At 33.6% G+C, this 14,254-nt stretch overlaps 1 pseudogene; it reads right to left on the bottom strand.

Annotated features, from left to right (window-relative positions):
• Nucleotides 1-4,384: 4,384 nt before the first annotated feature.
• LOC107789076 (putative membrane-associated kinase regulator 4) lies at nt 4,385-12,970 on the bottom strand (annotated as a pseudogene).
• Nucleotides 12,971-14,254: the final 1,284 nt, after the last annotated feature.

The following is a 14,254-nucleotide window of genomic DNA, read 5'->3' as shown; positions in this document are numbered from 1 at the left end:
AAGCCAGGTCACGCCTGGCCTTTGGCCTGCAAAGCCTGCCTAAAGCCAGCTCAAGCCTGGCTTTTGCCTTGCAAAGCCTGCCTAAGGTCAGCGCATGCCTGGCCTTTGCCTTGTAAAGCCAGCTCAAGCATGGCTTTTGCCTTGCAAAGCCTGCCTGAAGCCAGGCTCCTCTTCTACACATTAATCTTGATGAGTGAGCACATGATTAATACTTGAACAAAATCAGTTCACTGCATATGGAGATTATATAGTAGCGACACTTGGAGGACGATGCGGACTTCAACTCTGCGGAGGAGATGTTTGGAATTCAATTTAGCCTATGGACAATATACCCTGGCGCCTGGTGAGAGCTTGATAGGTGCTGCTTGGTATTTGCCAATGACAATTAGATTCACATACACTAATAGGAGAAGGAAGCATTCAACTTATCATGTTGTAATAGTTAGTTCATTAGATTTTAGCTTTTCTATCTTTTTTAATAGCTAGTAGCTTCATGCAACTTCTATTTTGGTTTGGACATCTTGTAAGCATTGGACCCATTTTGGGATTTTATTTATATATTAGCCATTGGGAAGTTATATTCTGATAATTTGGGGTAAGAAGGATCCTGATACCCCAACGTCTCCTTATCCTGGAGTGATATATTGTTTCGACCACAATCGGTCCCTCTATCATTAATGAACTTGTTTGATGCCCGGAAGTTTCTGCCATGGCCTTCGGTCCGCTCGTAGGGCAAAAATCGGCCTCTCGAAGTCCGTCTATCCACGTTGTAGTCATCCTTTGATTTTTCTCTGCTTTTCTCTCGTCCTTTGGCCGATGATGTAGAACTGACCTGGTCATCTTTGATCCTTATCTTTTACCCGTACTGGTTGTGTACATCTGCCCAAGTTGTTGCTTGAAACTCAAGCAAGCTCTCCTTTAGCTTCCGGGAAGCGTTTGAACTTCTTGGATTCAATCCTTTGGTGAATGCTTCAGCTGCCCATTCATCCGGGACGGCCGGGAGCAGCATTCTTTCTTTATGGAATCGAGTAACAAAGTCTCGTAATAATTCAGATTCTCTCTGTGCGATCCTTAATATGTCAGCCTTCCGGGCTTGCACTTTTTTGGCCCCGACATGAGCCTTAATGAAAGAATCCGCTAGCATCTCGAAGGAATCTATGGAATGCTCGGGTAATAATGAATACCACGTTAGAGCTCCCCTCGTGAGAGTTTTTCCAAATTATTTTAGCAACATAGATTCAATTTCGTGAGAAGCTAAATCATTTCCTTTCATCGTCATTGTGTAGGTAGTAATATGCTCATGTGGGTCTGAAGTTCTGTCAAACTTTGGAATTTTAGGTATTTTGAACCGCTTTGGGATTAGTTCGGGTGCCGCACTCAGCTTGTACGGTAATTGAACATACGTCTTCGAGTTCGGGCCTTTCAATACTGGTGGCGCACTTGAGATTTGGTCCATGCAGGTGCCCAGTAATTCTACGTTCTAAGACCTCAAAAATTACCATTTATAATCCCTCGACTTACGTGCGTAGTCCGTACAATTTTTCGGAAAGTTTTTATGTGAAAAATGGATTAAAATGGGAAATAGAGCTTTAAAACTCAACTAAGTTGACTTTGGTCAACATTTTAAGAAAACGGACCCGGATCAGTAGTTTGACAATTCCGGTAGGTCCGTATTGTGATTTAGGACCTGAGCGTATTCCCGGAATCGAATTTCGAGGTCCCTAGCCCGAGATATGGAATTTTGATGACACATTAAAAGCTTGAAAGCTCGGGTCCATATTTTGGTTCCGAAGCCCGGTATAGGTCCACTATAATATTTATGACTTGTCTGCCGAATTTAGTGAGAAACAGAGTTGATTTGACGTGATTCGGACGTCCGGTTGTAAAAATAAAGGTTTTAAAGTTTTCTTGAAAATTTCCTTTGATTTGGTGTCCGATTTGTAGTTCTAGGTGTTAGTTTGGCGATTTGATCACGCGAGCAAGTCCGTATGATATTTTAGGACTTGGGTGCATGTTTGGTTTGGAGCCCCGAGGGCTCGGGTGAGTTTCGGATGGGTTACGGGATGATTTCGGACTTAGGAAATCTAGTTTTCTGCAGACTTCAGGCTTCTGGTGTGTTCTCCTTCGCGTTCGCGAAGGTACTCTCGCGAACGCGAAGAGCAAATTGGGGCTGACACATTTTGTTCTTCACGTTCATGACAGAGTGACCACTTTCGCAAAGGCTTGGGGTTCAAAGCATCGCGTTCGCGATCGAAGCCTCGCGTTCGCGAAGGGAAAGAGGCTAGCCAAGATAATTTCCTTCGCGTTCGCGAAGGCCAAGCTAGGCAAGCTAGGCAAGCTTCGCGTTCGAGAAATAGCCCTTGCGTTCGCGAAGTGTAAAATGGGACACCACAAATTTGTGCTTCGCAAACACGAGGCACTGACCGCGTTCGCGAACGGTAGAAGTCCCAGAAACAGAACTTAAGTTCTAGAAAACGGGATTCGTCCCATTTTCAACCCTTTTCCATTTTTGAGCTCGGGTAAGGCGAGTTTTGGGCGATTTTTACGGAAAAATATTGGGGTAAGTATTATTTATCCTATATTGATTATGTTTCATGATTTTATACTCATTTATATCATGAATCCGTGAATTTATGGAAGAAAAATCAGATTTTTATAAAATCTTTCAAAAACGAAAATTTAAGATTTGAAGGTCCATTTGACATCGGAATTGGATAATTTTTGTATGGTTGGACTCGTCTCGAAATGGGTGTTCGGATTTTGTAAGTTTTTCTGGGATTTGAGATGTGGGTCCCACTGCCGAATATTTTAATGAATTTTGGATTTTTGACCGGAAAATTTATAAATTCATATGGAATTAATTCTTATGATTCATGTTGAGTATATCGAATTGTTTGTGAATAGATTTGAAGCTTTTGGAGACAAATTTAAAAGGAAAATTTGTGGTTGAGTAATTGATTGGAATTTGCAAAGCGAGGTAAGTGTCGTGGTTAACCTTTACTTGAGGGAATAGAACCCTTAAATTATTTGTTATGTGAAAATCATGTGAACGACGTATAGGTGAGGTGACGAGTGTCTATACGTCGTAAAATTAATTGTTTGCCTGCTTACTTGAAAAATCATAAATTGTTTTAAATCATAAATTAATTATTATAATAATTATTTCTCTTCTATTCTTTGTCAAATATTAATTCTTGAATTCATGCATTGATTGTTACATGTTATTTGAATTATGTGTTTTAATTATTATTTGACATTTAGCATATTAAATATTAAACTGCCTATTTTCTCCCTGATTTTCATAATAATTTGCTATTTGTTATTGTTTGTTTCATAATTAAATCATAATTATTGTATATTAATTGTTGCATTTATTGGGGAAATTTCTTCTATAAGAATTGATTGAAATGGATATATTGGAGGATCGGGTTGCACGCCGCAACAGACTTATTAAAAAGTCCATACTGGAGGATCGGGTTGCACGCCGCAACAGACTTATTAAAAAGTCCATATTGGAGGATCGGGTTGCACGCTGCAACAGACTTATTAAAAAGGTCCATATTGGGGGATCGGATTGCACGCCGCAGTAGACTTATTTAAAAGTCAATATTGGGGGATCGGATTGCACGCCGCAACAGACTTATTTAAAAGTTTATATATATACTTGATTAAAATAAATATATGAGAGTATGGAAAATGAATATATTGTGAGAGCGGGGGTTGCACACTGCAACAGAAATTAGTTGAAATAATAATGGATTATGACAGCTGAGTTGGCTTCAATTATTATAAATGAGCTACTTGATTTATTTCTATTATTAGTTGTTGTTATTAATATTGCGTACAGGTTAATGTAAGTGAACCGCCTTAGCCTCGTCACTTCTTCGTCGAGGTTAGGCTCAGTATTTACCAGTACATGGGGTCGGTTGTACTGATACTACACTCTGCACTTCTTGTGCAGATTTTGGAGTTGGTCCCGGCGGCGTACCATAGACTTGCTCGGATTCCAGCTACCAGAGGAGACTTGAGGTATAACTGCATGGCGTCCGCAGTTCTGAAGTCCCCGTCTATTTTACTTTAGCCGTGTGCTTATTTTCATATTGCTTTATTTTATTCAAACCTTTATTTGTATTTATTCTAAAAGCTCGTGTACTTGTGATACCAATTCTGGGACGGTATTTAGACACCGTTATTTTTATGGATTATTTCACTATATTTCAAACTTTACTTCCGCTTTTGTTTCCTTGATTATTAATAATTTAAATATTATTTAATAATTGATTAATATAATTCTAACGTTGGCTTGCCTAGCAAGTAAAATGTTAGGTGCCATCACGGTCCGAAGGAGGGAATTTCGGGTCGTGACAACTTCCCTCATGAACCATTAAGGTTCATTCTTGAATGGATCGTTTTTGTTGTTGAGACCGGATCTGCTCCCCCCAGCCCCGTCAGAGCCAACTTCACCCCTGGGAGTGTTGTTATCGACTCTCTGTGTTGTTTGGTCTGCGGGAACAACGGGAGAAATTGGATCTCGTATGTTTGCATTATTCGAAACCCCTGATAGTGCCTGCTTCAGTTCCGTCATAACCTGGTCCTGCCGCGTGAGATGGCCTAGAATGATTGCATATTGTTCTCGCAGGACCCTCATCGCATCCACGACATGTTCCTCATCAGCATCATTGGGATTTGTATCCTGAACCTGTCGAGGGTACTGTCTGTCATGTACCGGCGTGGCGTCATTCTCCTCATTGTGGGTGTCACTGATTAAATTCTCAAAATAAGGCTGATCCCTTCAAATTTCAGGGTTGTGCGTGTCGTTAACAGTGTTATCTGTCATTTTTTATGATTTTTCTAAGATAAAATAATCAAATCGCGTTAGTAAAAAAGGCAAGGATTAATTTAATTGTATGGTTGTCTAGGCCCCACGGTAGGCACCAAACTGTTTACCCGTAAAATGGTACAGCTGAATTTATACGTGGTTTCTAGACAAGTGAATTAATTTGATCCTAAAATAATACAATAATTGAAGAAATGTATAATACTTGTCCTTGAAATATAGATGAAAACAGGAGAGATGACAATTTCGGGAACCAAAAAGCATAGAGTGTAAGTTTAGCCAGAAAATTCGTGTCATTTACAATGATAATTGAGCTCACTATTTATAGCTATATCTAGGGAAGGAAGCCCTAAGATCATGTCCTCCTTTAATGTCAATTATGAGGGTCATTGATGAAGACGTAATGTCAATTATGAGGGTCATTGATGAAGACGTAACGGTGAACATAAATGCCAAATTTTCTCTAACGGACCGTCGCTCTTAATGGTACAGAATATTTCCTATTAAATACTACCGGGCGCAGAGCATTTAATACACCTTCATTAACGTTTTTCTTTCCGATGACAAGCGAAATGGCTGTGTTCGGTCTTCGGTCATTCCTATCTTGGGTTCCACATGTCCTCTCTTTAGACGCCCATATGTCCTCTCTTTAGACGTCAACGTGTCATATCATATTTCATCCTATACACTGACAATTTAAATGTTTTCAAGGGATATTTCTCTACTTGAAATCCGCTTGAGAATAAAACTTTTTGGAAAAATAGGTGACTAATTAAATATACCAACAAAAAAAAATGATGTATATTTAATTCGTGACTCATGTAATATTACATCCGATTATTATGAAACTCGAATGTGCCCCATGCCATTTGTGAGATAGTTATATAAGCCATTGAATTGAGTTTCTGTAGTTATGCATGCCTCACACATTCTATGCTCCAGTGTGGAAATATTGTCCAGCAATGAGCCTTGAACTGTCATATTCCTAGGCCCCTATAACTTATTTAGAGCAAGTTTTGTAATTTAGGCATATGCCGAAATAGCTAACTGTTTAACTACATTGATACCATATGTGGCTATTTTGTGAAGACCTTAAAGTGATTGGCTATCAAATTGATACTAGTAGTTGGATTTGGATACATAACCACTTGGTCACTTTTTTACCGTTGAATATACACGGTGCTGGTACGTACTTGATTTGGTTAAATTAGAAAAGGTGCAGTATATAAGATATTTAAATATTTTCCAGTACCAACAAAGTATGTGGTAGGATGAACGGAATATCAGAAATTTTTTGATAGGAAGGAAACGTTTTACTTTTATATGAACCTTACGTGGTGGGAATTAATATGAATTCAATTGATTAAAATTAAGCTTCTGTCTGATATTTCTTATTTTAGACCTGTCAAAACATCAGGAGTACTACATGATTTCCCAAAATAGTGAATTGTCAATATCACCAAATAGGAATACATATACACCTAAAATGTGAGTTATTTGTCCTGATAAGGAAAGTGCTAAACCAGACCCCATTTTTCTTAGTCGGTCAAGGCAGGCCATGGCTATTATTTGATATTATAATATACTTTTTCAGTTTTCTTTTTCTTTTTCTGGCTTAGTGTTTGTTTTCTCTTCTTTGTCATTGCGCTCTCCAATAATTCAAAAATCTGCTAAAATAGGAAAATGATTATTAACCAAAAGATTGTAACTAAAGGCAACCAACATAAATAGTACTAGTCTTAGGGTACGTGTTTTGCACGTGTATCCTATATTCATAAATATACGATTTTGAGAAAATTTCTCTCTATCTTTCTTATATATACTACATAATGTGTTTGAGTTATAAAATAAAAATTAAAAAAAGTAATCTGCCATCACATAAGTCCTCGAATGCCTTATTATTATTGTTTTCTCGTTCTCTGCCAATGTTGAGTTAATATTTTACAAGAAATAATGTATAAAAAATATAGGGAATTGCCATTCTTTATAATGAATGAAGAAAAATTACAACTCATTTAGAATATATTTTGTCTTCGAATGTTTTATCCCTATCGCTTCAAGTTTGCTCTATCTCTAATTTCTTTTTTCGTCAATATTCTTTTTATGAAAATAAATTTATGTACCATATGAGTTTTATCAACTTGAAAAATAAATTTTCGTATATGAATAATTTTAAAAGAAGCTAATTGAATTTATTTTGCTATTAGTTCTAAAAACTTGATTATTTATTTTTAAAAAATTGTTTATTTTTATTCATATTTTAATATGAACTCATCTAAAATTTTAAATATTTAAATGTAATTATAATTTTATCTAATAAAAAAATATTTTTAAAGGGTAAAATATCCATCTAATATTTTACTTTGGACCGTCGTATTTGCAGAATTATTAGTGTTATTGACTCTTGTCGACCACGTTTGTTTATCTCTCGTTTAAACTTTGAAATATTTTTTACTATAAATTCAAGATTATTAATGATAATAAAATTATCATGTAACTTTAGAGTATAATTCTCTTTTTGAACAAATCTTCTTATTCATTATTTTCTTTCATGGGTTTGGGAAGGATACACTTTTAAAGACCTTGAGATTTAACGTTTACATCACGAAAATTAGGGAGTAGACTAACTTTTCATCACCAAACATTATAAGAACATTCATAAGCATTATGAAATCAGAAGCGGATGAGAAAATCGATTGGTTGGTATAAATGGGGCAACTTGGTAAGTAGTATATTTTAGAAATATTATAAAGTTCAACATATTGGGCTAGGGATTTATATATATTTTGAGTTGCTACATATTAGTAGTTTTTATTTAGTTAAAATAAAGAAAGCATAAATGATCAACATATTTTTATAAAATTTCAAACTCCTAAATCTTAGGATTTCAAATTCCTAAATATTAGAAAAATAACCTAAATAACAATTTAGTCCAGTGTGAAATCAACATATAAAAGGTAAAAAGGCGTACGGCATTATAGCCAAACAATAAGTTCTTACTTATTCTTTGTTGACTTTGTTGTTTTTGGTTTTCTTGTTCGTCATTATGTCCAAACTCATTTCTCTCATTTGAACTGATAATATAATAATTTTGATTGAATTTTTCAACCAAAGTAGAAGATAATATATCTTGATATTCTCGATCATTCGTTGATCCAAAGAAAATTTATTAAAATGCGTGCAACCTAGTTTGGTGATATTCAATATTCACGATTGTTATAGATCTTGATAGATAAGGAATTGAATTTAAATGTTTTATTTTCTTCTTTGGATATGAATTTGACTAAAGATTATTTTACGCAATTCAGATAAGAAAATAATTTATAAAAGTTAAAATTTTATTCGATTTTGAATTTCTAAATATTAGAACTTACTCTGAATAATACAATTAAATAAAGATTAATAGCAAAATGTTAGTTAATTTAATGTTATAAATATAATATGAATGACATAGTATCTGACATAAAATATAACTTACATGTTATCCATAATTAATGATTAAAAGATTTATATTAAAAGTAGCAAATTTATAAGTCAACTTAAACTCTTTGTGCACATGGAAAAAGTTTGGATTAAGAAAACATGCTAATGATTCCCACGTTCCTACAAAATTAAAACGAAAACAAAAACTTGCAAAAATCTTTTGTTATAATTCCAAAAGTGTTAAAACTTGTAAACATGAAAGAGTCAAATTTGAGGAAAATAGTTACACGATTTAAATAAGGAAAAAATATTTATAAGTAAAATTTTCCTCAATTTAGATTCCTAAATATTAGGTGTTTCTAGATACCTTAAATAAAAAATATTTAATAAATAAAATTTAGCTTATCTTAAAGTCCGAAATATTAGGTAAATAATTAAATTTCAGTTACAATTTTACCCAATGTAAAGTCTATTTTTAAATGGTAAAAAAGGCGAACGACATTTCGCTAAGAGCGTTCGTGCTTTTAATATAGTAATATAGATATGATCAAGGCTAGCAGTAGAGGTTTGTATTAGAGGTGTAATGACTATGCATTCTATTTTAAGGATCCTTTTTAAGCGCTTCAAAAACCTCTAATACAATCACAAAAAATTATGGTGTACACCACTTAACTGACATCGACTCAACAACAACAATAACATACTCAATGTAATCTTACAGATGACATCTGTCAGTGACGGATCCACCCTTTTAGTAAGGGATGGCATGACACCCGCTATGATGATAAAAAATTTATATACCTATATTTAAATTTTCTTAAATTAGGTTAAATATCTGATTTTGCCACCCGCAACCCTAAACTAGACAAATGTGTCATGACTGCTGGTAGATCTTTTTGAAAACTTTTCTCGTGTGTAAAATTAATTCAAGTTGGAATTTATCTTGAACCTTGTCCAACTTTTTCATTTCTTTGTGCTTTTTATTTCCTTTTGTCCCAGTGATTTTCCTCTTCGGTTACTCCTCCAAATTTTATATTTGTCGTTTAATTATTTTTATATTTTTTTTTTCTCTATTTTATTATTTTATATGTAGTTTCTAACAAGAACACTCAAAAAGGAGACTCCAAAACTTTAAAATTATATAAATAAGCATTTCTCTTAATCTTAAATTTATGAGTTTTCTTTTTTCAAATCCGAAAAACTTGGGTTTTAATGGGAATTTTGGATTGAGATTTAAAAAAGTCATCTTTTTTATTATATCATAAAAAATTGAGTTATTCTATGGTTATTAAATATAATTTAAATCTCTTTACTATTAAATTATGATGAAATTTTCGTAAGCATTGCTTAAAAGAATATGAGATTTATGATATTGATTTTTGGGTACTTCTAGTTAATTTAATTTTATACTTATGAGGTATAATATATCTATTGAAGATATTTTTTAAAATTTTCTTATTCTGATTTATGTAATTCCCTGAAGATGTTATCTTACTTGTGTAAATTTATTTTTAATATAAAGAAAAAGACGTAATTTTCTAGTAAAAATGTTAATTTACTTGTGTTGTTACAATAAAGGTGTGATTCCTTATTTTAAATGCTAATTTTTTTTTATATCCGTGATGTAATTTTTATATTTACAAATAAAAAATACTTATTAGGTTGACCCGAATAAACTCAAAAAAATTAAATAAACGTTTCTAACAAATTCCGTATTAGTCATTACAAGGTGTACACTAAAGAAAATTATGGCACCCGTCACCTTCAAATCCAAAATCCGCCTCTGGAATCTGTGAAGACTAGTATATACACAGATCTTACCCTTACCCGATAAAGATAAAAAAATATTTCCGATAGACTATTGGCTCGATACTATATATCTTGAAGGTCGATTAGGTAGTATAATTAGTGAATGTTTGGTTTGTAAATAAGTCATTTTAATTAGCTGAGAGTTAAGACCTCAATATAAAAGAAAGATCCGTTGTTGAACTATTTGGTTGTTTATATCCTTGTTTATTGATCCGAATATGTGAGTTGTTTAACAATATGTCATTGCTATGTCTCATGCTAGCATTGACTGATCAAGTTAATTATATTATCAAGACACATATTATATTTTTTGATTTCCTACTCGTTATCGATAGTCAGAGCCTCAATTAATTTGAATTAATCTGAATTCGCACAGTGTAAGATCCATTAAAGGGAAAGCACTTCCTATACCAGGATTAATTATGAATTTCTCAAATTTATTTTAATAAATTAATTTCTCAAATTTATTTTAATGTTTTGAAGTATTAATTATATTAACTTGTGTACTAAAGATTCTCGAATTTACACCGAAAATTAAATGTTTGGACCTTCACTCTGAATTCCTTTTTTTCTGCATGTCTGAATACTCGGTCAGTGCTATAGCATGAACATGGATGTCGACAAACTACCAACTATAGAATTTATCGTTAACTTACAATGAGGATTCTACAAAAACAACCAAACATTAATGAAGATCAAACAAAAAGAGAAAACATCCCTTGAAATTTAGTATAATTGCAATCTCTTGCAAATACTAGCAAGAAACCAATTTCACAGATTTATTCCTCTGTAAAACCATTTTCTTTCATCTATAGTATTTTATGTTGGGATAATTCCACCCAAAGATAGTCTTAGAATGATGTAATACTATTCGCTTTGAGCCAAGCCTACATAATTCTTCAACCAGCTTCACCCCATTAAAATTATCCCTATACTTTATGTGTAATTTTTGTTTTTGTATCAACTTCCAATATGGGATTTTCCTTGCAGACTCAATAGTCTTTCCGTCAGAGGCGAGTTCAAGAATTGAAGTTTATGGGTTCCCACAACGATCTTAAGTTAATATACAATATAACCAAATAAACGGACTGCAGTTTACGCTAAAAATTCTTAAATATTTAATGAATTTCTTAATATAAAACACAGAGTTTGGATAAAAGTTATTGAATTCAAGTGAGCTCATACCTAATAATATAGATCCGCCCCTGGTTCTCCCACATGGCTCATTTCCGGAATCTATAGATTCATTAGATTCACTATATGACTTCCACAACATCCGAGTATTGATGGAAACCAAAGCCCACATATTTTTTGCGTGCATCTCCAAATTACGCGTAAAGGTAGTAAATCAGCTCGCAAATGGGTAAAAGCAGTAAGTCAGGCCCGTTCCCCGCAATTACTCTACTATTTCGATACTCGTATGAACGAATTATTGGTAATATCCTTTAACTTGGTATGATATAGTATTCTTTAGGCCAAGCTAGCAAGATCATCCTCTAAAAAGACTCAGGCCATTAAGAGTAACTCTATAACTTATTATATGTAACTTATTTTTCTTATTAATTTCTATATGGGATTTTGGTGGCATACCCAACATGTTGCAATAACAACAAAACAAAAACAAAAAACAATTATTCAAAATCTGCAAAGACCAGGTCTTTAATTTCTTGACTCTGATCAACTGCAATCTTGGGAGTTTATTGAAATACCCAAAGAATTATTTAGGCACAAGTACAAAATTCAACAAATGCTATATAGAATAAATTTTAAACTAGATAGAGAACGGTGTAGGATGATTTTTTATTCACTTATAAACTCTTGAATCTCTCTACATCGTTTTCTCATAGCTGCCTCTCCATATTACAACCAATAAGTAGTAACACCCCCTATTTATAATACTACAAAACCTAATTGACTAGACTAAGAAACCTATTCCACTATGGTTTAATTTTCGTAAACAAAACCAAACTAGACATGAATTAAGTAAACTAACAAATACTATATACTGATCAATTTGTTTGTTGGAATGGTAAGCTCTTAGGACTTTTTACAATGAGCAATAGCAGCCTCAATTGAACCCATCTCTGAAGTGAAACTGCTGCTTCTCTTTAGTAAATTCAACTCACAAAAGCCATTATTGGAGTTGAAAAAACAATTAGATGATGAGAAAGAAGTAGAACCACCAGATGAGGAATTAGTTGAAGAGGAAGACAAACATTTTGCTGGATATTGCCCCTTGAATTTTGCTGCTGAGAATGACCTGCTATGATTATTACTACTAACATTATCCACTGCTCTTTCCTTGTCAATATTCTTTATTATACTGGCTAGTGTTGGACTTGCGCATCTTCTATTATTTTTCAATGGGATTTTCTTGGACATCTTGATCATATCATTACCATTTGAAATTTGCTGATCATTCTCATATGTAGAAGCAGATTTACAAAACAAAGATTTGAGATATGTCTTTGAAGCCTTAATCTTTTGGCTAAGTGAAGATTGTTTAATGAGCTTGAGCGTCTTTGACAACTCTTTCTTAGGACTATTAATGAGTTGATCAGTGGACAACTCAAAGTAGTGATCATTTGGATTAAGTTCCAAACTCACCCTACAAGATCCTGAGGGTGTGATTAACAAGTTTATGCTAAACCATTCTTCTTCTTCAAAGGAATATTTTGAGTTGGGAAGTATTTTTTGGTTAAGAGGAAGGAGTTTGCCTTTGTAGAAGAGTTCATCTGCTGAGGAAGTTGTGGTTTTTTTGTCGTTTGTAATGGAGGCCATTTGAAACTCAAATTTCCTATTTTGAGGGGAAGAAACTATAGAAGAACATGAAAAGTAAGAGAAATTAGAGTTCACTTCAATGTCTATGTAATCTTCAGATGGAGGAGGATTCGTGGCCATTTTACTCTTGAGTCTATTTTTTGTATGTATCTCTATATGTGTCTTTTTAAAGATATATGGTTATGGGAAGATGAGTTTGATGAAATGTAAAGGAGGAGAGAAGAGCAGATAATTTGAAGTAAAGATCGTCCATGAGTGGATCAATATATATATATATATATATATATATATATATAAGAGAAAAATCTAGCTACTAATACCCCATAATCTATATTTATCATCCGTTTCATTTTCTTAATATAATTACCCCTACCGTCGTACTTTGAATTATATTTATCCCTCACCGGTCAATTCCTTCTTTTGGACTTAAAAGGGAAACCCTGATTCAATATTATACAAGACCTGGCCAACTTTAAAACCTAATCCGACCTAGGTCCACGCCTCTTTCTCACCCTCTTGAGTTCCCTTTGAGAAGCTTATTTTCTTCTAAATACGGGAAATTTACTGTTCGGTGTGACTGAATTTTATTTTAAAAAAATCAAACCAATTATGTCGTTTGTTGTTGCTTCCAAAACGCACACACAAGTATACGTAATCGTACAAATAATATAGGATTGTAAATCCGAATATCGTACCCACAGGGATTTGTGAATAACTATCAACTAAATTAAACCCAAACCATTAATCCATTCAAGCGAATCATAAAATATAAATAACTAACTCAAACTAATCTAGAGTAACAAACTAAGAGATTAAAAGAACAAATTGGCGAAATTAGACACGAATTCAATGAGAGGCGATATTCTAGAGCTATAGGTTAGCTAACAATCCCGTTAAGTCTCCTCCTTAAATTGTCTAATTAATTTATCTGGTTAATTGGTTGACAGGGTTAATATTACTCGTAATATTCTTCCGAATTACTACTCACCTATTCAAGCTAACCTAACGCCTATATTCCTATGGAATTAGGATTAACAAGAACGCATTAATAATTCATGTATAGTAACTAAGCAAGGTGATTAGGTATATCCCTATCCTAACCGCAAATTCATTCCCGATGCTCGAGTTCAAGATCTTACTCTATTCAATCTTATATGCAATCTAGAATTTTCTCTCCCGAGTTCAATCCTAGATTAGTAGATAGTATTCAATTGGTGATCAAGAAATCAAATATTTAATCGCAAGATTGAATAAATAAACCAATATGATAAAATAATAAGAACAATTCAAGGTTCAAATTACAACGTTCATGTAGGACCCAAAACTCTAGAACTAATAAACTATGAGATTAAAGGAAGGGAAGAGAAAGAAAAACTGAGAATCCTTGCTCCCGGGTGTTCTGTG

The sequence above is a fragment of the Nicotiana tabacum genome, chromosome 24 (assembly GCF_000715075.1).
Source record: "Nicotiana tabacum cultivar K326 chromosome 24, ASM71507v2, whole genome shotgun sequence".
NCBI lineage: Eukaryota > Viridiplantae > Streptophyta > Magnoliopsida > Solanales > Solanaceae > Nicotiana > Nicotiana tabacum.
The sequence above is the reverse complement of the archived record's forward strand: the minus strand, read 5'-3'. Positions and strand labels throughout refer to the sequence as shown.